This window comes from Lissotriton helveticus, chromosome 11, assembly GCF_964261635.1.
Source record: "Lissotriton helveticus chromosome 11, aLisHel1.1, whole genome shotgun sequence".
In the NCBI taxonomy this organism is placed as follows: Eukaryota; Metazoa; Chordata; class Amphibia; order Caudata; family Salamandridae; genus Lissotriton; species Lissotriton helveticus.
In genome coordinates this window covers 441329137-441356083 of record NC_136072.1, presented here as the reverse complement: position 1 = coordinate 441356083, position 26947 = coordinate 441329137, and the positions used below count along the sequence as shown (strand labels likewise).

The 26947-nt window shown below is 45.9% G+C and overlaps 1 protein-coding gene across 1 annotated transcript in view; it reads right to left on the bottom strand.

The window, feature by feature from the left end:
• CUL3 (cullin 3) overlaps positions 1-26947 on the bottom strand; it is a 580651-nt gene that overhangs the window by 154909 nt on the left and 398795 nt on the right. The gene's annotated exons all lie outside the window — the stretch shown is intronic.

The following is a 26947-nucleotide window of genomic DNA, read 5'->3' as shown; positions in this document are numbered from 1 at the left end:
TAGGCTTGGAGGGATTGAGCGCATGGAATCTACGCACCAGTCTAGGGGCATGAATGTTTTCAGCAGGTTCCCAAGTCCTATCCTCCGGCGGATAACCCACCCAATCAATAAGATACTGGAGTCTACCTCTGTGTCTGCGTGAGTCTAATACCCTTCTCACTTCATATTCACTTTCACCTTCTACCGTGACAGGAGGAGGAGGGGGTTCAGGAAGCATTGGGGTCACATAGGGTTTCAGAAGGGACGTATGAAAAACAGGATGTATTTGCATCTCGGGGGGCAGCTCCAATTTGATGGCCACTGGAGAGATGACTTTCTGTACTGCAAAAGGACCAAGATAGCGAGGTTGTAACTTACGTGGCCCTTCTATTCTTAGGTTCTTTGACGATAACCAAACTCTGTCGCCCACAGCATAAACAGGAGCGGGTCTACGATGTTTGTCTGCTTGGGCCTTCATGGTCTCTTTGGCTAGTGACAGTTCCTTTGTCGCCAGTTCCCAGATCTGAGACAGTGTTTGGTGATGGTCAAGAACCGCAGGATTCAGTGTGTCAGTAGGGAGCACTTCAAGAGGAATTATTTTGGGATGATAACCAGTGGTAAAAAAGAACGGAGAGATCTTGGAGGATGCATGGGTAGAATTGTTGTATGCGAATTCTGCAAGGGGCAATGCTTGGACCCAATCCTGACATGTAGTAGTTATCAGACACCTGAGGTATTGCTCTAATGTTTGGTTAGTCCTTTCGGTTTGGCCATCGGTCTGAGGATGGTAGGAGGAAGACAACCTGTGTTCGATGTAGAGGGTTTTACACAATCCTTGCCAAAATCTGGAGATAAACTGGGGACCTCGATCTGATACTAAAACAGAAGGCAATCCATGTAACCGAACTATTTCCTTGATGAAAATGCCTGCTAAATCCACGGCTGAGGGGATCTTTTTCAGTGGGACAAAATGGGCCATCTTGGATAGCAGATCAACAACCACCATGATTGTGGTGTACCCCTGAACGTTAGGCAAGTCTGTGATGAAGTCCATACTAAGGGTAGTCCAAGGGCTGTTGGGAACGGGAAGTGGTTGTAATAACCCCGCAGGTACAGCATGAGAAGCCTTCTGACGGGCACAAGTAGAACAGGCCTTGACGTGTTGCTTCACATCATGAGATAGTCTCGGCCACCAAAACCATCGTTGACAAAGGCTTTTGGTCTTGTTTTCCCCGGGATGACCAGCTAAGGGCATGTCATGACACCATTGCAACACAAGGCGGTGTAATTCGTTGTTAGGCAAAAAGATTTTATTCTCATGATACCACAGATTGTCCACGATGGTGTTGTGTGGTTCTCGTAACCAAGTGGCCTGATCTAGAGGTGAATATGCCTGTTCTAAAAGGTCCATGAAGGCAGGGGCATCAGGCATCTGTACTCCTAAAGCCACTATTCTGTTCTCAGGAATAAGAGGCAAGGGTTTCTCCTGAACCCACTTGTTCTCCTCTCCTAGCCTGGACAAAGCGTCTGCCTTGCCCTGACGAATTCCGGGTCTAAAGTGTATTAGGAAGTCATATTCTCCAAAAAAGGCGACCCACCGTAGTTGTCTAGGTGTAAGGGCTTTAGCAGTGCGAAAATATTGCAGGTTTTGATGGTCAGAATAGACAGTGATCACGTGGGAGGATCCTAACAAGTAGTGACGCCACTCCTGAAAGGCACGTTTGATGGCAAGGAGTTCTCTTTCTCCGATGGTGTAATTCTGCTCAGATTGGGTCAAGGTTTTGGAGAAGTACGCCACAGGATGGAGAGTGCCTTTGAGTGGATCTCTTTGTGATAACACGCCACCCACCGCATATTGCGAAGCGTCTACTTCTAGGAAGTAGGGTTGTGTTTCGTCAGCGTGTTTCATGATGGGAGCAGAAGTAAAACGTGCCTTAAGGGCCTGAAAGGCCTTTTCTGCTTTCTCGTCCCAATGGAACTCAACCCCCTTTTTGAGCAAGCGAGTGATGGGTGCTACCATGTCTGAGAAATGATCCACAAACCTCCTGTAGAAGTTTGCGAATCCCAGGAAAGACTGAATGTCCTTCACCGACTTCGGACATGCCCATTCTAGGATAGCAGATATTTTTGCCGGATCCATGTGTATCCCTTTGGGAGAGATGATGAACCCCAAAAAGGCCACACTGTGAGTATGAAAGATGCATTTATCGAGTTTGGCAAACAAGTGATGTTCGTGTAGTTTCCTCAATATGGCTTGTACATGGGATACATGGTCGGTTTCATTGGAGGAGTATATCAGTATATCATCGATATACACGATGACGAAGATATCCAAATATTCCCGCAGTATCTCATTTATAAAAAATTGAAACGCTGCGGGAGCATTACATAGCCCGAAGGGCATCACATTATACTCATAAAGCCCGAATTTTGTCCTAAAGGCGGTTTTCCATTCATCCCCTCTTTTGACTCTGATCAGGTGGAAGGCTCCTCTCAAATCGAGTTTGGTAAATATGGTGGCCTTCCTAACCTGATCGAGCAGTGTGGAAATGAGGGGGAGCGGGTATTTGTTCTTGATAGTGGCTTTGTTCAATACCCTATAATCCAGGCAGGCCCTTAATCCCCCTTCCCTTTTGGGTATAAAAAAAATAGGGGAGGATACAGGAGAGGTAGAGTGACTGATAAACCCCTTCGCCAACATATCCTGCAGATACTCTTGAAGGTATTTGGTCTCTGTAAGCGCATAAATGCGGCTAACAGGCAGTTCCGCACCAGGTATAAGGTCTATCCTGCAATCGTAGGAACGATGAGGCGGTAAGGCGACAGCTTTCACATCATCAAACACATCAGCATATTGCAGGTATTCAGGAGGCAACGTAGCCCCATCTATTGTGGTTGCGGAACAATACACAGGGGTGTGCCAGTGGTTGATGTCTCTGTAACAATGGGTAAGACAGTGAGCGGAGCGTAGGGTAACTGTCCTAGCCACCCAATCGATATGGGGGTTGTGGGTCTGCAGCCAGGGTACCCCTAGTATCGCACCGAAGTTGGGTGTGTCAATCAGGTCAAACGAAATGCATTCGCTGTGTCCATTATCACACAACACGATGATCTCAGGTGTGTGGTACTTTAAAGACAGGGCAGACCCGTCCACAGCCCTGACGTTTTCAGGGGTATCTTTCTTGATGAACTGGATGCCCAAAGACTTGGCTAGGGTAATATCCAGGAAATTACCCGTGGCTCCTGAATCCAAAAGAATGGACATGGTATGTCTTCCTTGTGAAGGGAACACCAACACCACCGAGATGGTAAAGGGTTTGGGAATGGCAGAATAGACGTTGGCCACTTGTTTGGAGGTCAGGGATAACGAAGGACTTGGAAGAGCGACCTCAATACTCCCCAAGTCAACTAGTTTCCCGAAGGCATGGGCTTGGTGTATTTAGGTATTCCTTTCGGTTTTACTGGACATTCGCGGGCGAAATGGCCAGCCTTTCCACAGTATAAACAGAGATTCAACTTTCGTCTTTTCTCTTTTTCTTCAGGTGTTAGAGGGCCCCTTATTCCTCCTATCTGCATTGGTTCACTTGTATCTTTGGGATCTCGTTTTTCAGGTTTAGGTAGCAAAAACTTGGGGAAATCCCCGCGCGTTTTTTCACCCTTTCTCTCAGCCAGGCGGTGGTCTAATTTGACCACAAGATCAATGAATTCAGCACAATTTTCAGGAGGATCCACTATTTGGGATAAGATGTCTTTAAGCTCATCTTTCAGCCCTCTATAAAACAACGAAGTCCGTTTATCGTCAGGCCAGTGTGTCTCTGTCACTAGACGGTTGAAGGCGGTGATATAAGACAGTAAATCTTTTGAGCCCTGTCGCAGATTAAGGAGTTCATTGTCACTCGCCTGCATATACGTATGCCTAGAAAAAAGGCCTTTCATACGCTCCTTAAACAGGGTGAGGTTATATAACACGGGATCATCGTTCTCTACCAGTGTAACTGCCCATGAGGCGGCGTTTCCACTCAAATAAGAAATTATAAAAGCGATCTTAGCTGCGTCATCAGGGAATGAGGAGGCTTTACACAAAAACATCAGGTGGCATTGGTTCAAGAACACCTTAAAGTTCTGGCTATCTCCGCTAAATCTTTCTGGCATCGCTAATGGTGTTTGAGGGGGGGTGACTACAGTGACCTGAACAGGAGAGGCGGAGGCGACAGGGGTAGGAGGGACCTCAGGAGTACTACCACTAGATACCTGAAAGTGTGAAGGGTGGATATAGCTTTTCCTATGCCTAGCTTGTACCTCATGAGTTCTACTAGCTTCTACCAGTCTAGTGTTTTCTGTCGATAACCTCAGATTCTCATTCCTCATCAGTTTCAGTTCGGTTTGGAGATTCACAACTGTGGCGGCTAGTTCTCTGAGGGTTATCTCGTCTGTCTCTCCCTGCATGACCGCGTCGTCCATGACTGTCTACCCTCGGGAGGAGGAATAAACGTGGGCTTGGTTTTCTGTCGGGCGAGCAACAGGCTCGAAGCAGAAACCAGCTCCTCAGAAGAGTAGACAGTGCCTCCCTCTGTTCCTACGACACAACACCCTCTGCTGCTCGTAAATACACACAGAGCGGGCCGTGACGCCAGAAAAGAGAGAGACCTAAAACCCTTAAGTCTCTTTGTAGGAAGACAGGGTACTTTAGACAAGGAACGCCCAATAGGAAGCAGCAGCCTGCAGGGGAGAGAAGAAAACAGACACACAACAGGGTATTTTAGAACACTACTATAGAAGAACAGGGTCACCTACGTTTTCCTGTAATGAGTGTGCTGCAAGGCTCTTACCTGCCCAACTTGAATATCGCACCCAAAAGGTATCCACAAAAAAAACCAATAACATACGAACCAAAAAAAGGCAGGGTGGATATGTAGGTCTCTCTTTTCCAGGGAAGGTATCCTCGGAAGAACAAAGGAGTCCAAACACAGTCTCTCTTTCTCTGTCCAATAAGCAGAGTCCAAAAGTAAGTTTCTTTAAAGTTCGTGATAATTCTCACTGAGTTCGTAAAGTACAAAACAACGTGAAATCCACTGGAGCCGCTCACGGGAGAGTCTCCCCGAGAAACGGCTGACAGACGCTAACACTCGGCGTCCTTCACTCCGGAGAAAGAAATAAGTATTTTTTCTGTTGGGCCACTGACCCGTCAAGAAATCACAACGGGAACTCCAGCCTCAGGTAAGACGTCGTAGGGCCTCAGCAGGGGCTTACGGGTCGGGTGTTTTGGACAGGAATGTCAACAACGGAGATCCGCAAACAGCAGAACGGGAAGGGAGGTGAATGACTCCGATGAGCTCTGCGGCGTGGGGGAGTTGACACAGAGCAGGGATAAGGAATGTAAAAGGAGATGCTGCAAAAAGCCAGCGCGGCCGCGCGAGGCTTCAGCAGCGAATGCGGGGACAAGTAATCACGAACCAGTTCAATGAGCAGCGGTGATCCAAGGGTCGGGATACAGGCAGGATTCAAAATGAAAACCAAGCACCATCGATAGGGGAAGGAAGACATAAGAACCTCCCCATCGGTATCTGATTGGTGCAGGAGGATCATGGTCATCCGCAGCGTGCCTCACGGCATTCTGGGACTTGTAGTCCCTGTTGGAGCAAAATTCACCTAACAACACACTCAGAACATGCCCTAAAGACTCCGGGTCCTAACAGAGATAGAGACACCACTAATTGAGTGTCATCCGCGTAGCTGATAATTTTCACTCCGAACGGGATGACCACCTCCTCCAACGGGGACATGTAGACATTAAATAATGTCGGGCTTAGTGACGAGCCCTGTGGCACTCCACATTGGAGGGGGGTTGTGGGAGAGCGGGTGTCGTCCTCCCAGACCTGGAAGGAGCGATGGTCTAGAAATGATGTGAACCAGGCCAAGGCGGTGCCCTCCACCCCGATGTTTTTGAGTCGCTGGATTAAGACCCGGTGGCTGACAGTGTCGAAGGCCGCACTGAGGTCCAGGAGGATCACTGCCACTGATCCTCCCGCGTCCAAAATGATTCTGGCCTCCTCGACTGCCGCAAGCAGGGCGATGTCAGTGCCTTGCCCTGGGCGGAATCCGGTTTGGGAGCTTCTGAGCAAGTTGTTAGACTCCAGAAACTGCGAGAGCTTTTTGTTGACTAGCTTTTCGGTGATTTTACTTATTCCGGGGAGGAGGGAGATTGTCCTATAATTGGCCATGTCCAGGGGGTCAAGTGAAGGTTTTTTAAGGAGCGCCTTGACAACGGCCTTTTTCCAGCTGGAGGGGACTTTTCCCAGGAGCAGTGAGGAGTTAATGAGGTCAGTTAAAGGAGGAGCGATCGTGGGGGCCACTTTTTTTTAGGATGCGTAAGGGTACCGGGTCTCTAGGAGAGCAGTTTTTGATTGTAGCTAGCGTATTTAAGATCTCTTCCATAGTTACCGGGCCGAGAGAATTTAGTTGGATGGTGGTGGGGGTCGAATTAGTGCAGTTCTCCTCAACGAGACAGAGGTCGACAGGGGATAGGGATTCGAGAATTTTCTGGATTTTCTCTTCGAAGAATTTGGCCAGTTTGAGACATTTCTCTTCCGAGGTGTTAGGGTCTGGAAGGTTCTCTGGTCGCGGATCTGGGACTTTGAGCAAATCTTTTAAAATGATGAAGGTTTCCCTAGCGGAGCAGGAGTTTTTTTTACCCTTTTATCAAAATATGCGCTTTTGGTACTGCGTAGGGCGATTTGTAGTTTTTTAAGGAGGTGCGGAAGGCAGCTTTTTTTCCTCTGGATTTATCCTTCCTCCAAGAGCGCTCTGTTCTTTTGCATTCCTTTCGTAACAGGTTAAGATCGGGAGTGTACCAGGGAGCCGGGTTCACTCTTTTGACTCGTTTTAGGGTGGTAGTTTTGGGGAGGAGATCGTCAAGTGAGTGGGAAAGCCAGGAGTTGAACTGGGTGTCAGCAGTAACTGGATCAGTGGCCAGGGGTGGAGAAGTGACCCTGAGAGTGGCGGTCCATTTTTCTGGTGAAAGTTTGTGCCAGCGTCGATCAGTAACCCGGGTTTTGGCCGGTAGGGTCGGTGGGACAAAGAGATGCCAGTAAATGGGTATCAGTAAATGGTCTGTCCAGGGTAGGGGAAGGGGGGTGTGGGTTTTGAGGACGGAGATGTTGGTGAAGATGGGGTCCAAGAGGTGTCCCTTGTCATGAGTGGGCTCTGAGTTCACAAGTCGGATGCCAAAAGACGTGAGGTCCAGCAGAAGTTAGGAAGCCGTTATGTCCCTGGGGTCTAGTAGATGGAGGTTCAAGTCTCCCAGGATTAGAAAATTGGGAGTGGTGGTTGCCATCTGGGAGATTATGTCGACGAGGGTGCTTTAGAATTTGGCTGGGGCTCCCGGCGGGCGGTATATCAGTAAACCGGAGAGGGAGGATACAGGGGATATCTGTAAGGCAAAGTGGCAGCTTTCACAGTCGTCGATCTTACCATCATTGGTTCTGCAGGAGAATCGCTCTCTGTAGATTATTGCCAGGCCACCTCCTCTGCCGAGGGGTCTATTCTGTGAGTGGATTTGGTAGCCAGGTGGTAGAGCATTGACAATGTCATAATCAGAGCAGGGGGTGAGCCACGTTTCCGTGAGGAACAGAATGTCGATGGCTTGATCGTGTATCAGGAGGTTGATTTCGTGAGAATGTTTAGGGAGGGACCTACAGTTAAGGAGGCCGAGCTGTAGGCCGCAGCATTCTACGACGGCAGGGGCTGGATAGCAGAGGTCACATTTAGTAAACGGTTTTTCTCCTGGATAGATATAGTTACACTTGGGGTTTTTCGGGGGGTTAAGTCCAAGAAGCCTGTCTCTGGTGTAGGTAGTTCGACCCGCTGGAGAGTAGGGCATAGTGGCTGGGCCTAGGGTCGCACTGGTACAATGTCTCTTGCCTACTTCAATCGCCATTTCACCAGAATCGCAAGCCCTCACAATGTAGATCGAAGGCAGTAGTCAGCACAGACATCAAGAAATTCTTTCGGTCATATCCTTTAACAAAATCTGAAGACAAAGTACAATTATCTCTACCTTAAATAAATCAAGGCCAAATTTCATGCTGTCCGTAGTATAGATTCAAAGCTGAATTGAAATTGTGAACCCTGCTGTCCGCACTGTAGATCGAAGGCACTACTGAGCACAGATATGGACAAATTATTTTTGTCTCTTATTTTAACAAAAGCTGAACACATACAGTACAATTTTGTCTGCATTAAATAAATGAAGAATGAATTCCCTACTGTCCGTAATGTAGATGCAAAGTTGAAATCAAGTTGTGAACCCTGCTGTCCGCAGTGTACATAGAGGGCAGTAGTCGACACAAACATTGATGAATGCTTTTTTGTCACAGTTAACAAAATCTGAGGACACAGTACAATTGTCTCTGCCTTAAATCAATCGAGAATTAATTTAATATTGTCTGTAGAGCTGATGCGTTTCTGGTATCAAGTAGTGAACTCTGTTGATCGTAGTGTACATTTGAAGGCAGTACTCAGTATAGACATTGAGGAATGTTCTTTGTTGCATCAGTTAACAAAATTGTGTCTGCCTTACATAAATCAAGGATAACTTCAATGCTGTCTGTAGTGTACATGGAAAGCTGAATTCAAGTTGTTAATTATTTATAGTCTTATGCTGATCTTGCGTACATTGGACCAGCCCACTCTGCCTCTGCTTCAAGGGAGGGGGGACACAGCTACATGACCGAAATATTCCCCAGTGTCTGAGATAATATGGTTGCGTCCACTATGCAGTACAGTACACGTATCAATCAATTTTCAATTCAAATTGCTTTATTCGATTTTTGTTTAAAATCATAAAAGCGTACAGTTAAAAAATACAATCATGATTAAAAGGAAACATACATATGGAGTCACAAATTATCTGCAAGTTAAAAAATTAAAAACATTTGCTCACCCTGTAGAAATGACTATCTTGGTAATAACATACTTTACAGGATTCATGATAACAGTTCTTACAATACATCAGTACTTAAGATTGTTATATGTTAGATCAATATTGTTAAGCGCGGGGATACTGCGGTACGCAAACTCCTCTGCCCATCCTGGTATTATCCTCAGCCGCCGGTCTAGGGCCTGGGATATATGAAGTGCTTGGGTAGAAATCGTGAAGGTCCCAGATAGATATGGGGCCATCACCTTCTCTGGGTGTCCAGGTTTGGAGGTATGGAACAATATGTCTACTCCTAAATCTTATTAGTACCAGGTCACCAGTGATGTCTTTTGGGAGGGGACCTAACCAGCCCACTCTCCTCGCACTCATGATCCTTCTGTCAAGATCATGGGGCAGGGGTCTATTTTTTGTTAGCCAAAACATGACCTTATTTAACAGGTCATGTTGTGTCTCTGTTTTTCCCTGTTTGAGTTGCGGGACTCCAGAGAGGACGCACACGAATGGAGCGGCCTCTGGAGGTAGATGAATTCGAGAAACCCTATTGCGGTCTACTCTGGTAACAATATTGTGCACTATGGTGGGTTTAAGAGGGGCTTTAGGAACATTTGGGGGCGAAGAGGAGGAAACTATTACTTGGGTTTGGGCAGCTTTATTTTGTATAGTTGGTTTAGGTACGTTCGGGGGGGGGGGCAATTGTCAAGGGATGATTAGATGTTGCAACTTTGGTAGAAAGTAACAAATTAAGTTTAATTGTTTCCTCAATCCCTGTCAGTCTATCCCCCAAGGTGTTAATTTTGTCAATCAGGGGGTATACGATAGATTTGATCAATTGTTCGATCATAGACAATAAAGCCATCTGGGAAATGGGTGCTAGGTCGTCTGATTTATTAGCCACCTCTGGATTTGGGGGGGAATTGGTAAGAGACAAAGTACGACTAGAGGGCCCATGTTGTAATTTTAGTATTTTAGTTTGACTCATTATATTTGTCCCCGTCATGTTTCCTTTTGGCGGATGTAGCCCGAACTGGTACTATACTTTGTATATTGGCTTTTGTGAAAATAGAGAAGGGTTCCAGCACACTTTCATTAGGGGTTGACGGGTTAATATTGTTTGGCGGGGAGGGTAATCCTACTGGGGCATACCTAGTCTTACATAGACTGTTTAGTTCCTCCAACAGTGAGAGGCTACACCCTGTACTGATTATCTCTGGAGAGGATTGATTACTGGTTAGGCTATCTATAGGCTGGTTGGAAGTTTTTTCAACATCTCTGCGCGTAGTTAACAGTGTACTAATTGTATTCATGTCTTTCGTCCTAGAGCAAGAATCCAACCAGAGAGCAGTTTTAGTGGCAACCCCCTTGCGGATCATGGTAAGGAATGGAGGTAATCAGGTTAATAAAGTTTATAAGGCAGGTGCTAATGTCCAGTACGAAAAAGTCAATCAGCAGCTTTTACCTCCTCATGACATGCCAAGGGGGGTGGCCCGTCCCGTCCTCCTCCTCCGGCCACAGAGGGCCCGCCCTTTGCCCGGGCTTAGCCCGGCGCGTCCCGCGCGCGCCCTCGCGGGCCGAAGGAGCAGGTGAGTCTTTAAGCGCCTCCTGGCGCGTGGGAAATGCGCGATGTGCCCCTCTGGCTCCTGGGGCTTGCAGTCTGGCAAAGTGCTCTGGGGCTCTGGACCGGCGGAGCGAAGCCCGGCCGGTCGGTGAGGGCGGAGCTAAGCCCAGCCGCGAGGGAAGGAAACAACACACTAACACCAAAGGACTCTGCAGCAGGCGAGTCTTTAAGCGCCTCCTGGCGCGTGGGAAATGCGCGATGTGCCCTTGTGGCTCCTGGGGTTTGCAGTCTGGCAAAGTGCTCTGGGGCGCTGGACCGGTGGAGCGAAGCCCGGCCGGTCGGTGAGGGCGGGGGGCGGAGCTAAGCCCGGCCGCGAGGGAAGGAAACAACACACGAACACCAATACAAGTATATAAAAACCTACTCAGTGATTTCTAGATCTACACACCCATCTAATCAATTACCTATAGATTCACTCATACATGCTGTCAATGATCAATAGAACACTATCAAATATACTTATACAGCTATATTGACATTACACACCAGCACACAACCTATTCACTTATGCAGTCATCCTACTCACTTTTGGAAATAATGTATCATATTTATATTTACTCAGCTACACACTTATACTAATAGCACTTAATGTATTCATATAGATAGTAACTGATACTTAGTGTGTTATTAAATCACTATTACAGGTATACAGTTATCTATACAGTCACTCATGCAATTAATGAGTTTTATGTATACTTTATTTATATACGAGTGTCACATACACTGCCTTTTATTTTTTTCTACTTTGTTGGACATGTACCATTGACAAATATATTTGCTCATCACCACACCCATAAAGATATTCACTTACCCAAACAACTATTATAACACTTAGTCTTAACGTCATATACCTACTGAATTAACTATTCACATATCTTTGGGTAGTCACAGATCCCCCACCAAACCACACACAGATTCACTCTGCCATACAAATAACCAGTTAACTAACCAATAACTAATATAGACTTTGACGTAGCTAGTAACTAACTGGTGCAGAAGTTTACACAACTGACCAAATAATACAGATATTCACACAGTTTAGTCACTATCCAATATATTTAGTGATTGTTACAGTTAAAAATTGTAGTTTTACTAGGGCCTGTGCACTTCGTTTTTTGGCCAGCAGGGGGAGTAAAGTTGTATTCAAACAGTATTGTTAGATTTGAAGTTAGTGAGGCCCTTACCGGCTGAAGTCCAAAGTGTGGATTGAGCCCGTCTGTCTCCTAGGAGATTCAGAACAGGATAAGCAGCTGCCAAGCCCCTACCCCCAGGACAGCAGATCATTGGCTATTCAGCTACCAGGCAAGTCTGAGCCCTCCTCTCACACCAGCCCAGGCCCCTTAAGGCCTAGCTGGGTGCACCCCAAATCATTCTCCTCCATCTTGTGAGTTGCAGCCTACCTGTGCCCCAGATTGCAGCGAGCAGAGTCCAGGAAGTGGTAAGGAGACAGATTAGTGGTGTTTCTTCCCAAGACAAAAAGTTGCTTAAAAAACAATTTTCACTTTGTGTTTACTGTCTTTGCCTGTGGTTGTTACAGTTAAAAATTGTAGTTTTAGCCTGCATGTAATTGCATATTTTATCACCTGTGTTGTGTTTTAAACTAGTGTTTTTCCCTGCCCACGATTGCCTCCATTTAGAGTGTTGAATTGTGGGATTTGCAGTCCAACCTATGTAGTTTGTCCCTCTCATACCTTGGTGACAATTGTTTTCTCTCCAAATGTCTCCTTTGCTCTGTGCTAAGATCTGTATGTTATAACAGTGCACTCCCAGCCACGATTTTGTATTCACAAGACAGTGAAACCAGCCCCCCCGCCTCCCTCCCCAGCAACAGGGATGTTCTACATCAGAGGGTGCTTCTGTGAGCAGTTTAAACTATGTTTTACTAGGGCCTGTGCACTTTGTTTTTTGGCCAGCAGGGGGAGTAAAGTTTTATTCAAACAGTATTGTTAGATTTCAAGTTAGTGAGGCCCTTACCTGCTGAAGTCCAACGTGTGGATGGAGTCTGTCTGTCTCCTAGGAGATTCTGAACAGCAGAAGCCGCTCGCTTTGAGGTGTTTTTGCCCTGTGAACTGCTTGCCGCTACAGGAGTAGCTGAGAAGATTCTGAATCACCCTTGGTTTCCAGTGGGAGGAGGAGACCAACTCCGTGGCCGCAGAGGAGGCGAGGGGCGCGGCCCCGGGACTGCGAGGACCAGCATTCAACACCAACAGCTGGGTCCTCTTCCCGCGTGAGCCGCGCCCCCTCCCAGTGCCACGCCCCACCAAAACGCTCTTCACCTCTCGCGGCCCCCGCTATGCGGGAGCCGCTCGCTTTGAGGTGTCTTTGCCCTGTGAACTGCTTGCCGCTACAGGAGTAGCTGAGAAGATTCTGAATCACCCTTGGTTTCCAGTGGGAGGAGGAGACCAACTCCGTGGCCGCAGAGAAGGTGAGAGGCGCGGCCCCGGGACTGCGAGGACCAGCATTCAACACCAACAGCTGGGTCCTCTTCCCGCGTGAGCCGCGCCCCCTCCCAGTGCCACGCCCCACCAAAACGCTCTTCACCTCTCGCGGCCCCCGCTACGCGGGAGCCGCTCGCTTTGAGGTGTTTTTGCCCTGTGAACTGCTTGCCGCTACAGGAGTAGCTGAGAAGATTCTGAATCACCCTTGGTTTCCAGTGGGAGGAGGAGACCAACTCCGTGGCCGCAGAGGAGGCGAGAGGCGCGGCCCCGGGACTGCGAGGAACAGCATTCAACACCAACAGCTGGGTCCTCTTCCCGCGTGAGCCGCGCCCCCTCCCAGTGCCACGCCCCACCAAAACGCTCTTCACCTCTCGCGGCCCCCGCTACGCGGGAGCCGCTCGCTTTGAGGTGTTTTTGCCCTGTGAACTGCTTGCCGCTACAGGAGTAGCTGAGAAGATTCTGAATCACCCTTGGTTTCCAGTGGGAGGAGGAGACCAACTCCGTGGCCGCAGAGGAGGCGAGAGGCGCGGCCCCGGGACTGCGAGGACCAGCATTCAACACCAACAGCTGGGTCCTCTTCCCGCGTGAGCCGCGCCCCCTCCCAGTGCCACGCCCCACCAAAACGCTCTTCACCTCTCGCGGCCCCCGCTACGCGGGAGCCGCTCGCTTTGAGGTGTTTTTGCCCTGTGAACTGCTTGCCGCTACAGGAGTAGCTGAGAAGATTCTGAATCACCCTTGGTTTCCAGTGGGAGGAGACCAACTCCGTGGCCGCAGAGGAGGCGAGAGGCGCGGCCCCGGGACTGCGAGGACCAGCATTCAACACCAACAGCTGGGTCCTCTTCCCGCGTGAGCCGCACCCCCTCCCAGTGCCACGCCCCCTCTCATCCAAACAGGATCTTAAGTAAGTCCACTACCGCGCATCGCGGGACGCGCGCGGGTCGCAGCCCGGGGCGAAGCCCGGGCCAAGGGCGGGCCCGTTGTTGCCCGTTAGTGCTCGGCAGAGGCCGGTCCGGGCCACTCCCCTTGGTCCCTATCGTAAAAGCTTTCCATCCTACAGCACACAGGACTATTGCACATGTCCACCATGCCTAGTAGAACCAGAAGTAAAACCAAAACCAAAACTGCCCTGGCTGTAGCTCAAATTACTGGACCGATAGACCAATTCATCTCACGGACCAACGAGGTAATTGATCATAGTATCTCTCTTCTCGAACGTAGAGTGTCACTGGACCTCATGAATGCAAAACGCTCGTCCCTGGGTCTTCTAGCAACTGCAGTTTCCCCTATCCAGCATACCCTACCTACCTCCTCCCTTCCCATGTCTGTGACTGTTGCTGATATTAATACAGTCCCTTGCACAGTTGATCTATCTGTAACTCAATCTGAGTCCGATTCACTATCATCAGATGACCTAGAGGCAACCCCCGACCTAGTAGCCTGTCAAACACTCGAAAGATCAGTATCTAATATAGACAATTATCTTCGAGGAGTAAGGGAAGGAGCCATTCCCAAACAAGGTAGTACGAATCCTTCTGACAACGCAGTAGCTCCTGCCATTCCTCCAGGACATGAGAGGGAGCCTGGGAGGGATCGATCCAACCAGTCAATGCAACTCGCACAAGTAATGACAACAATTCCAATATAAACCAACCTCTTACTCCCTTCTATCCTCATTGAGGATATAGATAACCCCTGTAAAACTTGTAAAACCACATCCCACATACTAACCTCAATTAAAGACCTTCTTTCTCAGCAGCTGAAACCTATACAAATCAGTATAAGGAACTTGGAAGCCCAATTAGCAATTTTTTCATCCACATATCCTACTACAAACTCACATCCGGCTAAGCAAGGGACAAGAAACGTTATTCAGCCCTCAAAAGCACCTCTTCAACCACAACCACCTATAGCAACAAAACAATTAGTCCCGACCATTCCACCTTCTCATAAACCTCAACATAATGTCCCAACGAAAAACCTTCAAAATTCAATGCCTAGTGTACAAAAGCCTAAAACCACTACGGAGCTGCCCCAACGCACACCCAGTACAGGTCGGATAAAACCAGGAACAACAGGGAATACAGCAGGCAACGTAATCCCGAATCATGCTATAAATAAATCGACACCCATATCCTCCAAACCAACGGTCTTACCCCAGCTGATATCTAAAAAGACCCCAAAAAAGACACCAGGAGTTAGGCGTCCAGTCCACCTGCCGCCAGAGGCTACCCCATATATAACCATTCTTACTGGAGTACCTGAACTAACGGAAGGTATGACAGAAACTGCCTGGTCACTCAAAAATAAGGTCATGCAGTGGCTAAGTATCAATAGGCCACTAGAACCTCACCACTCCGGAGGGATCTCTACAGTCCGCAGAGTAACATGGGTAGGTGGAGAACCTAAGTCGATCCACGGAGACTGCATTATAGTAACATGCAGAGATCCATCTACCGTGGAACACATTTGCTCCTGGCCCTCATTGGAGAAAAAAGGTGGAATAGATGCCCAACACCTTTCTTTCTTCTATCCGCCATTGAACTCACATCAATATATCCCAACCTGGAACTGGCACCACCCTCAAGAAGATCAATGGAAACAGGTGGGCTATACCTATGGCCATGGAAATAGAAATAGATCTAGAGATTGGCAAAGGCAGCGCTGGCAAGGCAGACCCTATCATCCACAGGAGGGCTGGCAGGGCTTTCCAACAGGAAACCGTTTTGACTGCCTAGAGATGGTGGATTGACCGTTCAGGTCCCAACCAAAGAGTAAAAACATCTACACCATGTCCTCACTAGCAAACCCTAGACACCACCTATTTCCACCCAAATCCGGAAGCCAAGCAAAACAAACTTCGCCTATCAACACAAACTCTTAAGCTAGTGACCGTGGTAGACACCTCCCACATTTCTACTAACGGAGCGACGACCAGAGTTTCCGTTTTCCCTAGGGATAGGACAGATCCAAATTCCCATCGACCAAACGATTCGAGAGATACCATTATCCCTCCTCTGATCTTGACAGAGATTTCGACAGAGAGCGTTTCGAGGGAACCCCCCGTCTCATACGTATCCCTTGATTCTAAAAAACTGAACCTTTCCATTATATACTGGAATGTTGCAGGACTGTCCTCCAAAATAACATCAGAGTCATGGTCTGAAACAGTAAGGGAACATCAGATACTCTGTCTTCAAGAAACATGGTGCACAACTCCAAAACATCTAACGGGATATAAAACCTTCTTCACCTCAGCGGTGCAGGGAGCCATGGGCAGGCCCAAGGGGGGTCTCATGATTTACGTTGCCAATACTCTCCCCTGTATATCCATAAAAATGCTAAAAGAATCCTCGACCTACCAAATCATGCAAACAAATTTTACAAAAGATTGTACTTATATTCTTATCAATTATTACAATAATTCAGGTACATTGGATTGTTTGACAATCCTAACAGAGATTGCTACTTTTCGAACAGCCTTGCAAAATGATCCTAATCAAAATACAGCACACTTAATATGGGGCGGTGATTTTAATCTCCCACTGTGTCTCAACCATAGAAGTGGAATCTGTGGCTTGAAAAATGAACTTGGCAGTCCCATGCCCCACTTTGCCCACTCGACCTGTGGCAACAAATTAAATGAGATTATATTCTCTCTAGACCTGGACTTTTCAAATGAACTAGTAGACCCACAGCAAGACTTTTTGCCAACTTTTCATGGAAGAGGCTTTTTAACAACCATAGACTATATATTGTCCTCCCATTCTCTCAAGGGGCAACTAACAAACTTTGCAACTGGGACAAACGTAATGAGTGACCACTACCCTCTCAGTGTAAGAATTACCCCAAAATTGGTCAATGCACACTCTGTAAAATCGAGTCTTTTAAACCAGCACTCACTAACTATGAATAAACTGAATGGCTACACGGTCAAATGGGCAAAGACTGACCCGGTGGAGATGACAGAGAGGATCCTCGAAAAATCTAAGCCTTGGATACTGGAATGCATATCTTTAGAGTCTACACCTCGAACAATTGTTAATAGCTTTCACAACATCCAAGAAAAAATCAGTAATGAACTCTTTGTCAAGCTAAAGAACAATAAGCCCTCTACTATGAGATGGTTCGACGCAGCCTGTCGGAAGGCCCTTTCAAGCCTAAAAGAAGCCTTACATAGACCTATAAGAGATCGCGTGGAAATTTCTAACCTAAGAAAATCATATAACTTAGCCAGACGGGAACGCAAAAAAGAAATCAAACAAGATCTATGGTCACAACTCCACGACAGCAGCCAAAGGAAGGATAGTGCCCTATTTTGGCAAGTCATAAGATCTCCTTTTCTGGCCGACAGTATTGAAGGCCAACACCTAGATGTGGCAGTAACTGAAGAAGACTGGGTCATGCATTTTTCCAAAATCTTTGGTCCATCAGCCCAAATTGCAGTAGACATCGGACCAATACCAAGTGATGCCCACATATCGAAGAATAACATCTATCCGATAAATATTCATTTCCAACTTAGCGAAGTCATCAAAGCAATCAAGGCATCGAAACCAGGCAAGGCTCCGGGCCCCGATGGAGTTCCAATGGACATCTTCCTCCATAATACAGAATTTTGGTCACCGATAATCACTCGGGTTATGGCAGCAGTAACTTCGGTTGGGCTCTTTCAGTCATGGTCGACATCAACCCTGTTACCCATCTTTAAAAAAGGCGACCGCAACGACCCAGCCTGTTACAGGCCAATCTCCCTTCTGGATTCCATGGGTAAAATTGCAGGTCGAATGCTCCTGGACCGTTTACAATCTTGGGCCCAGGAAAACAACATCATAACCGACCTGCAATACGGTTTCCAGAAGGGGCTTGGGACCGTGGAACAGGCCCTCAACCTTGCCCTCCTGACTGGGAAATATGTTGGCGCCAAAGGAGGTAACATCTTCCTCGTCTATGTCGACCTCAGCGCGGCATTTGACTTCGTCCAACATGGAAAACTCTGGGAAATACTCAGCGACCTTGGAGTGGACCCCCCATTAATAGTCTTCTTACGCGAACTCTATTCAAATGCCTCTGGGCGAGTTAGATTCGGTACCAACGGTGAGTTGTCCCGCTCATTTCCAATAACAAAGGGAGTAAGACAGGGTTGTGTACTGGCTCCCTTCCTGTTCAATCTTTACACCAATGGACTAGAGCAGGCTATGCTGGAAGGGAGCCAGGATCTACCCCAGATAAACCACCGCCCGATACCCACACTGCTATACGCCGATGATTCAGTCATCTTAGCCCGTACTTTGAATCAACTTCAGAATCAAATTAACAAATATAGCAGTTTCATGGACTCACTTGGCCTCAAAATTAACATAAAGAAAACCTTTACTATGCACATTGGCCCCAGGGTTAAAAACCATAGATCGATATTGGTGGATAATACCAAGCTGGAAAAAACCTCAGTCTACCCCTACCTAGGAATTCTGGTGGACGATGCGTTTAATTGGCGTCAAGCCACTGCCACTAGAAACCTTCACTTTCGTCGTGCAACATCGGCCCTGATCTCATTCTCGAGGAAACTGGGGAAACCCGCGCCACCTGAACTTTTGAAAATATACTACGCCAAGTGCCACAGTGTGGCTACTTACGGAGCAGGCGTATGGGGCTATGCCCATATAGACCATCTACAAGTAACGGAGAATGGCTTTATTAAATATGTCCTAGCCCTCCCGCAAATCTCCCCGATCTTTGCTTCGCACAATGAGCTCGGCATGGAACATATTACTGACACTATACGCTCTCAACCCATTTTACTGTGGCAACGTATATGGACCAAACCTGAGTGTCACTTAACCCGTTCCCTCATTACAGACTGTTTAGCTCTATCCAACTGGCATAAGATCCCATGGCTGATTTATGTAAGGAACTTTTTTAATGACCTCGGCTGCAAGTCCTACTTTGAAGATCCTGCTACTATCGAAGATATCTCCAGGAAACACTTAAAATCAATGTGCTTGGCACACCTGAGAGAGCTCCGAAACCAAGCTGAGATCACAAAATCTTCAAATGAACAAATTTGTGCAATACAACCTCTCAAAGGCATGCAACCCTACCTGTCCTACTTTTTGTCAAACTATGAGAAATTCTTACTAACAAGATTCCGTTTTAACACATTTTTTCGTTTAGTCTCTTTTCCGGAAATTCAAAACTGGTCCCGCAAATTGATGAACTGTCCATGCGATGGAATTTCTCTACAGACAACGATCCATGTTACTTTGTTCTGTAAATATTACAAATCTCCACGTAAATCATGGATTATCCCACTCCTTCGATCCAGTGGTCATAGACAGTGCTATTCCGCATTCCTCTTTCTGCAGAGCTTGAACACACCACATGAAGCTAAATCCATAGTGACTTTTCTTAAAGCCATCATCACATTACATCAAAAACTTTTAAACTGATCAGAAACATTTAAATCATAAGCTTCTGCTAAGTATCTTTTTTAACCTTGTCCTTTTTAAATTTATGTTTGTGATCAAAACTTTTTTCTATGTACTTTTTATGATTATACAATTGATAATCGAATAAAAGTTATTGAACGATGAACTAGGGCCTGTGCACTTTGTTTTTTGGCCAGCAGGAGGAGTAAAGTTTTATTCAAACAGTATTGTTAGATTTCAAGTTAGTGAGGCCCTTACCTGCTGAAGTCCAAAGTGTGGATTGAGTCTGTGTCTCCTAGGAGATTCTGAACAGCAGAAGCAGCTTCCAGCTCCCTGGCCAGCAAACCTTGTCTGAGGTCGCTTGGACCATATATGGTCTGCTAGTGGTTGGTACATGTCTACACTGATTGGTGGTTGTATCTGGTATTTCTATTGGATTAGGGTTAATGTCCTCATTGGTTGGGTATTTGAGGGTTCTGATTGGTTTCTGGGTCTATGATTCAATCATTGTAGGGTTGGGACTAGGGCTAGGGTTAGAATGTCTATTGGAAGTAGGGACTAGGGCTTCTTATGTTATTGGGAGTAGGGTGGGACTAGGGCTAGGTTTAGACCTTTAACTGGAAGTAACGATTAGGGCTTCTGGTGTGATTGGTTGCTGGACTTGGTGTGGGACTTAGAGTAGGGTTAGGCTTTCTATTGGCAGTAGGGACTAGGGCTACCTGTGACATTGGCTGCATGGACTTGTTTTGGGACTACTGGTAGGGCTAGGGCCTTTATTGGACGTAGAGATCAGGGTTTTTGAACTGATTGGGTGCTTGGACTAGGGCTAAGATTGGCTGTGAGGTCCTGGTTTCCTGTTGGTTCTAGATTTTAGGGCTAGTGTTGTGATTGGATAGTGTTAGGGCTAGGGACCCCATTGGCTGAAGGGGTCACCTGATTACTAGGGCTATAAAAGGCCAGGGTTAGGGCGTCTCAGCCCGGGCATCGAGGCGAAGGGCGGAAAGGACAAGATCAGTTCCCTGTTTGAGCCGGTTATGGGCGGAGAGGACAAGGGCAGTTCCATGTTTGAGCCTGTTATGGGCGGAGAGGACAAGGGCAGTTCCCTGTTTGAGCCTGTTCATGACTGGTCGGGACTAGGGCTAGAAATGCTGCCCTTTTTCTCATTTAGCAATACCCAATCCACTGAGTCCTCCCCTCCAAAACTCCTTTTTACTCATCCAAAAGCCTCCTCCTATTGCTAAGACCTAAAAATGTTTTAAATAATAATCTTTCACTCTTTTATCCCTCCACTATCCTTTTCAATCGAAATTAACAGACTAACATGTTCACTTCTCAAATTCCATATTAAACTATACTAATATACTACCCAAATAACAGAATAACATATCCGCTACTCAAATTACTTCATATTTTTATTTTTTACTATACTAATTTTCAACAGTAATCCTTTATGGGTTTTGGAGTGGCGTGCTACTTGCCAGAAAAGCGCTTCAACACCCATCAGGGGTAACAAGTGCTATATGAATGTAAATCTTTCTCCCCCTTTTATCCCTCCGCTATCCTTCTCACTCCAAGTAACTAATATCCACCACTGAAATTACTTCATATTTCACCATATTAATTCACCACTAATCCTTTGTAGGCTTCCTGAATAGCGTGTGTCAACAAGCGCTATATAAATACAAACCTTTGTCCTCCTCTATCCTTCTGCTATCATTCCAAATCCAATTAACTGACTAACCTATCCACCACTTAAAATGTACTCGCATGTTTCACTATACTAATTCAACACTTATCCTCTATGGGTCCCGGAAAAGCGTGCTACTCACCGAAAAAGCGCTTCGATGCCTCGTCAGGGGTCGTAAGCGCTATATAAATGAGAGTTACGGTTAGTACAACTAACTATAACGGAGGAATTTCAATAGTTTCGTATGACTGAAATGTCCAGCTAACTATAACACCCCTGAAACCTATGGTTTTTTCAGTGTGGTGGTCGCCGGTAGGAGGTTATAGTTAGGATCAAAGTTTCCAGAGGAAAAGCGTTTTGTGTTTGGTCAATAACTTTGGCACCAATTCATGAATCTTTCACAAAATGTAAATAATAAAAATCCCCTTTTGGTTTAGGTGCTATGTTGAAAGTTTCGAGGTGATCCGTCAAGCGGTGGCCAAGAAAAAAGGGGGGTCCTATGTTAAGTCTATGGGGATTTTTCATTTCTTAAACATGTATACAGCCTGAATCTCTGAACAGAATTACATCAAATTTGGCAGAAAGCTAGATATTGGTCCAAAAAGCTTGCTTTTTAGGTTGAGCCTGGGCAGCGCATGTGCTGCTCTGCGTGGCATGCTGTATTAGAGTATGGAATTGAAGCTCCGCACACTCTGCCTATTTTTTTCATTGGATTTTGTCATTGTCCTTTGTAAATGCTGGCTTCGGATTAATTAATAGGCTTGTTAGTCCCTCTTTAGCACCGCCTTGTCTTCATTTGTAACCTCCCATGAGGACTGCCCTTTTACTTCTGTTACGCCGTATGTCTTTTTTAACCTGTAGCACTATTTTCTTTAATGAGTTTCTCCCACTGCAGGCACAACATGCTTTCCTGCAACATTCAGCACGACATGCATGCTTTTACTTTCCAAGCAGCCCGGGACAATGGCAGCTGCTTCTTTAAAATGAAATAGGCCTCACATTTACAAGAGTTTCAGCTATTGGCATTGTAAATGACAATGCCTATTTATGTTTTAACTATCAAAACAGATGAATAAAAGGCAATGACATTTACAATGCCAATAATTTAAACTCTCGCAAATGCGAGATCCATTGCATTGCAAATGCTTGTTCTGATTTGGTGTAATCCATTCAGTAGTTTCAGAGGCTGTGGCAATAATGAAAGACCATTGAGGGCAGAAGGAAGAGGCAGTGCAGTACAACCGTACATGACAACAGACCCGATTCAGGTAGGAGACTCTAGTTGTTTTTAAGAACAAAAGGGCTTTATTTTATCTGTCTGCTGCCTAAAAGGTCCTTTTTTTCCAATGTGAGTCAATGGGGAAAATCAATTCCCCAGGTTTTCTTTTTCCAAACTTTCCCTCTTACCAAGTTCAAAAAGTTGGCAAATAAGGTACATTTGATCACAGAGGGCAGAAGAATTGGGGTAGGGACTTGGACCCTGATAAAAGAGGACAGGAGGAAGATGGATAGGGGCACCAAACTGACCTTACAGACCAGGCACCAGGGGTTGTAGCAGCACAATACACCACACAGGGCAAGTGTGATTGCAGTGCAGCACAACGGACCATCGAAAGCAATAGGGAGGGGACAGGGACCATGCACATTACAAACAGAGAGCAGAGGGGAAAGAGGCAACGACAGCAAGTTGAAAATATCGGACAGACAGGAGGGATGGTTGCAGCATAACTGACCATGAAAAGCAGGAGGGAGGAGGCAGGGTCACGACAAAAGACCAGATAAAGCAGAAGGGAAGGGATAGGGGTCTATACATGGAAAACTGAGGCCTGGGGTAAGGCAGGACCAGCAAGCTGACCATGGAGGGCACGAGCGATGGGCACTGGAAGCACAACACACCATGGAGGGCAACAGTGAGACTATATTGGCATACACACAGACATTGGAGGAAAGGTGGGAGGGGGTTCAGGGGCAGCAAACTGACTTCACAGGGCAGGTGGGAGGGGATGTGGCAGCACAGAAGACCATCCACGGCAAGCAGGAGGGTTAGTGGCAGCACAACAGCCATGGTGGGCAAGAGGAAGGAGATAGGGGCATACACAAAGGACCATGGAGGATAGAAGGGAGGGGGTAGGGGCTGGACACACCAAAGAGGTAAGAGGAAGGGACTTCCCAACAAACCACACAAGGAAGGCAGGAGGAGCAGCTGGAGCAAAACAGAGCAAGAAGGGCAGAAGGGAGTGGCAGCCAAATGGACCATGGAGGACAGGAGAGAGGGGATTGGGAATGCAACTTGGACAGGCTGGAAGGAGGTGGCAGGGACGGGCAGCAGCCATCTTACCATGCTAGGCAGGTGGAAGGGGCAGTCGCAGCTCAACAGAACACTCAGAGTAGATAGGAGTGTGGCAGGTCCATGGAATGTGGTGGGCAGAAAGGAAGGAGCAGGGGTATGAAAACAGACATCGGAGGGAAAGTGAAAGGAGAGTAGGAGCAGTAAGCTAAGCACTGAGGCTAAGCAGGAGGACAATGATGAGGCAAATAATTGGGCAACAGAGGACAGGAGGAGTGGGCAGGGGCATTAAGCTTAATCGAGGGCAGTGGCAGCACATCAGAGCATGACGGACAGGAGCAGGGGCCTTGTGCATGGACTCTGATAACAGAGGGTAAGACGGAGGTGGATGGGGCAGCAAGCTAACTGTTTAGGGCAAGCAGGAAGGGCAGTGACAGGACAATGGCCACAAATGGCTGTAATGAGGGAGCAGGGTCATAGACTTGCACATTGGACTTCAAGGGAGAGGGGTGCAAGAGCGGCAAGCTTATGTGGGGGCAGCACAATGGCAGGCCCTGTGTTTAATCGCCCACTGTGCATTCTGATGGGCAGCATACTTTACGTTAAAAAAACCTTAGAAATTAACTGAAAAACAAAAGGTTACCCGGTTGTTATAATTAGGAAACAGAATTTAAAAAACCTTAAAAACTCACTGAAAAAAAACACAAAGGTCACAGGAAAGTTACAGTTGGGCTCAGACTTCACTCGGTAAAAAAAAAAAAAAAAAAAGCTTCCTTTGGTATTAAGATTCTAATATAATACTCACTCCAATAATTCAACCATTCCTACACACACAATTATACAAGAGGGATTCTAGTTGTAAACCCACGGCTCAAAATACAATAGATGATTTATCTATCATTTATTATTGTACAATTAAAAACATTTCATCTAGAACTTTAATTAAAACACAATATCATCACACTATACATCACATGTATACCATCCTTTAACCAGAGTACAAAGACCTATCTAAAAAACAATGGATCATAAAAAAATATAAAACATACGAAATGTGCAACACTAGTGTGGCGAGTACAAAACAAGACAGTACACTTTGTCATAGACAACACACATCCTTGTTTGGGAAATAATTTAGCTGGAGCCAGATAGGTTGTGCCAAAATCTCTATCTATGGTTCCAGCCACTACACAGATTGTGAAAACCACCAGACGCGTTTTGATGGTGTCAAGTTCAAATATACCATCTTTCTCAAGAGCACAAAATATGACACTATGTAGTGCCAGTATATAATCGTAAACCTTTTATATGATTTGCTGCCAAAAAATAATGTCGTGCATACAAGGGTACTTTTCCTTAATCCAAATTATCCAAGTGCTAAGGAGTCTGACACTCTTTTACGCTTAACCCTTCAGTGAAAATCCACAGCCTCAAATTCTAAGGGTTTGTTTTGTTGCAATTTAACTGTATCCAATATCTCATCCAGTGTCACGGCCCTTGCTTTGAGACTTAAATTCCTCTCAAAGCACGGACCATTACAAGAGGGTGCCCTGGACGGCGTAATTGAAGGCCTAATTGATGAAAGGCGGAATCCAAGCATTCTGAATCATACTTACCTCAATATAAAAGTAAAGGGACGAGATATTGGATACAGTTAAACATATACTCTTTCATAATTATGTGGTTTGGATCAATGTAAGGACTCTCCACTGATAACGTTTGTTGTAATGCCTATCCACCAAATCGTGCATTGACCGTGACCATTCACATGGGAAATCCCTTAAAGACAACACATCAGTGGAGAGTCCTTAGATTGAACCAAAACCACATAATTATGAAAAAGTGTATGTCGTCTACAAAATAACAGGAGGTTCCTACCCAATTGTATCTTTTTGTGTGTGTGTTCTGTGTGCGTCAGATTGCTTTGACTGGTGAGAGTGAATGTTTGATGGTTGAGAGTGGGGTTATAGCTAATTTTTATAAATGTAATTTATTGACCTGTGTATGTTAGTTGCCCTTTGCTATAGGATAAAATCCTCATATAGAAATTTGTGATCTTTTATTTGTGCAATGTTATTTGTTGTTTATTCTCTTGTATATGAATTGTGAAGAATATGTACAATTCTGCCAACAATGAATTGACAAACAAATGATAGAAAATTAACTTAAAAAGGTGTGAACACATTTTTGGGGTATAACAAATATAAATAAAATGTATGATTGAACAATTCGTTGTTGTTGAGATCTGTGCTGGGGGTCTGTCTTGAATGTGAGCCCTTAGGAGGCCACCTATAAAGAGATATAGGTCAGACAAGAGTCCTTTTTGATAGTTATCGTCTCTCCCCCTTGCTCTAGGACCTGGAATTTTACATAGGGCATACCTTTTCTTTTATGATACAATTGTGATTTGCACCATGCTCGTCTTTTCTGGTCACTTGGCAGCTTCTTTCTGCTGACATGCTGCACATTCAAGACAAGATTGTGGCTTAGGAGAACGCCATGAAGCTGGATATGTCTCATTCAGGGTCAAAATGAAGCCTTGAATTTTGGTGCCAAAAGCTCAAGGCGTTGCAAGAATTCTGCCCAAGAACAGTACTATGCGCAGGATTATAGGACCTTGGTGTATAGGGACTGAGTCCTCCTACCACCTTAATTCCCAGAAGCCCAGGACCAACTAGCTGTAGTGTCTCACTTGCTCTCCTACTCGCCAAAAAACTGATAGGCCTTAACAAAAAGGAAGAACTGTGGGTTCACATAGGTTAATTATGTGGCCGCCTGTAATTAGTTTCCAGAGTATAGGGGATTTTCTGAGTAGCACCCCTTGCTGTATACATCTTTTTGCACCTGATTGGATTTTTCCTCTTAGGGCACTGTTGTAAATATGCCCATTCAGGGCTTGATTGTTTGTTACTTCAGAGTCCATAAAAGAGATGTGGTTTTCATATTATTATAATTATCTCCGCTCTGTATATACAATGCACCGATGCTCAGTTTTGAAACCTATATGGTTAATGAACGCCAATACTGGGCTTGATTGTTCACCCATAAGGAGTATGAGCAATATATTTTTTGTACACCTGTTGGACTTGACACAATCAAATAGGATTCTGCATCGGTTTCGTTTTGTGTCAGAATGTAATAACCTCTTTAATGACTTGCCTCCATTATTTTCATTTTCAATGCTCCCGTTCTGTGCACATGTATCAACACATTCATGATATGAATTTGTATGAAATGAGGATATCTCTTTGTTAAGAGGATATGAGATTTGAACCGGTAGTCGTTGGCTCTATAGAAATGATCTCACTAGCAATGTTAAAATGGCCGCCGTGTAATTATTGTAATGAATTGGACTTTGCGGGACATCCTCACTTTCTATTACCACGATTGTGTATTTTCTTCTGGTATGTTTAAATACTGTGCTGTTTGAAACTAACTGGCATTGAAAAAGGAGTTGTTGCTGAAACGAGCTGTCAGTCTTCAAGCTGTTGCCCATTAAACCCTTTATCATTTATTTCCCTATGGAGTTCGTCGATGATTTTCTGCACGAGTGACGTGACGCCACCCAACATCGCGCA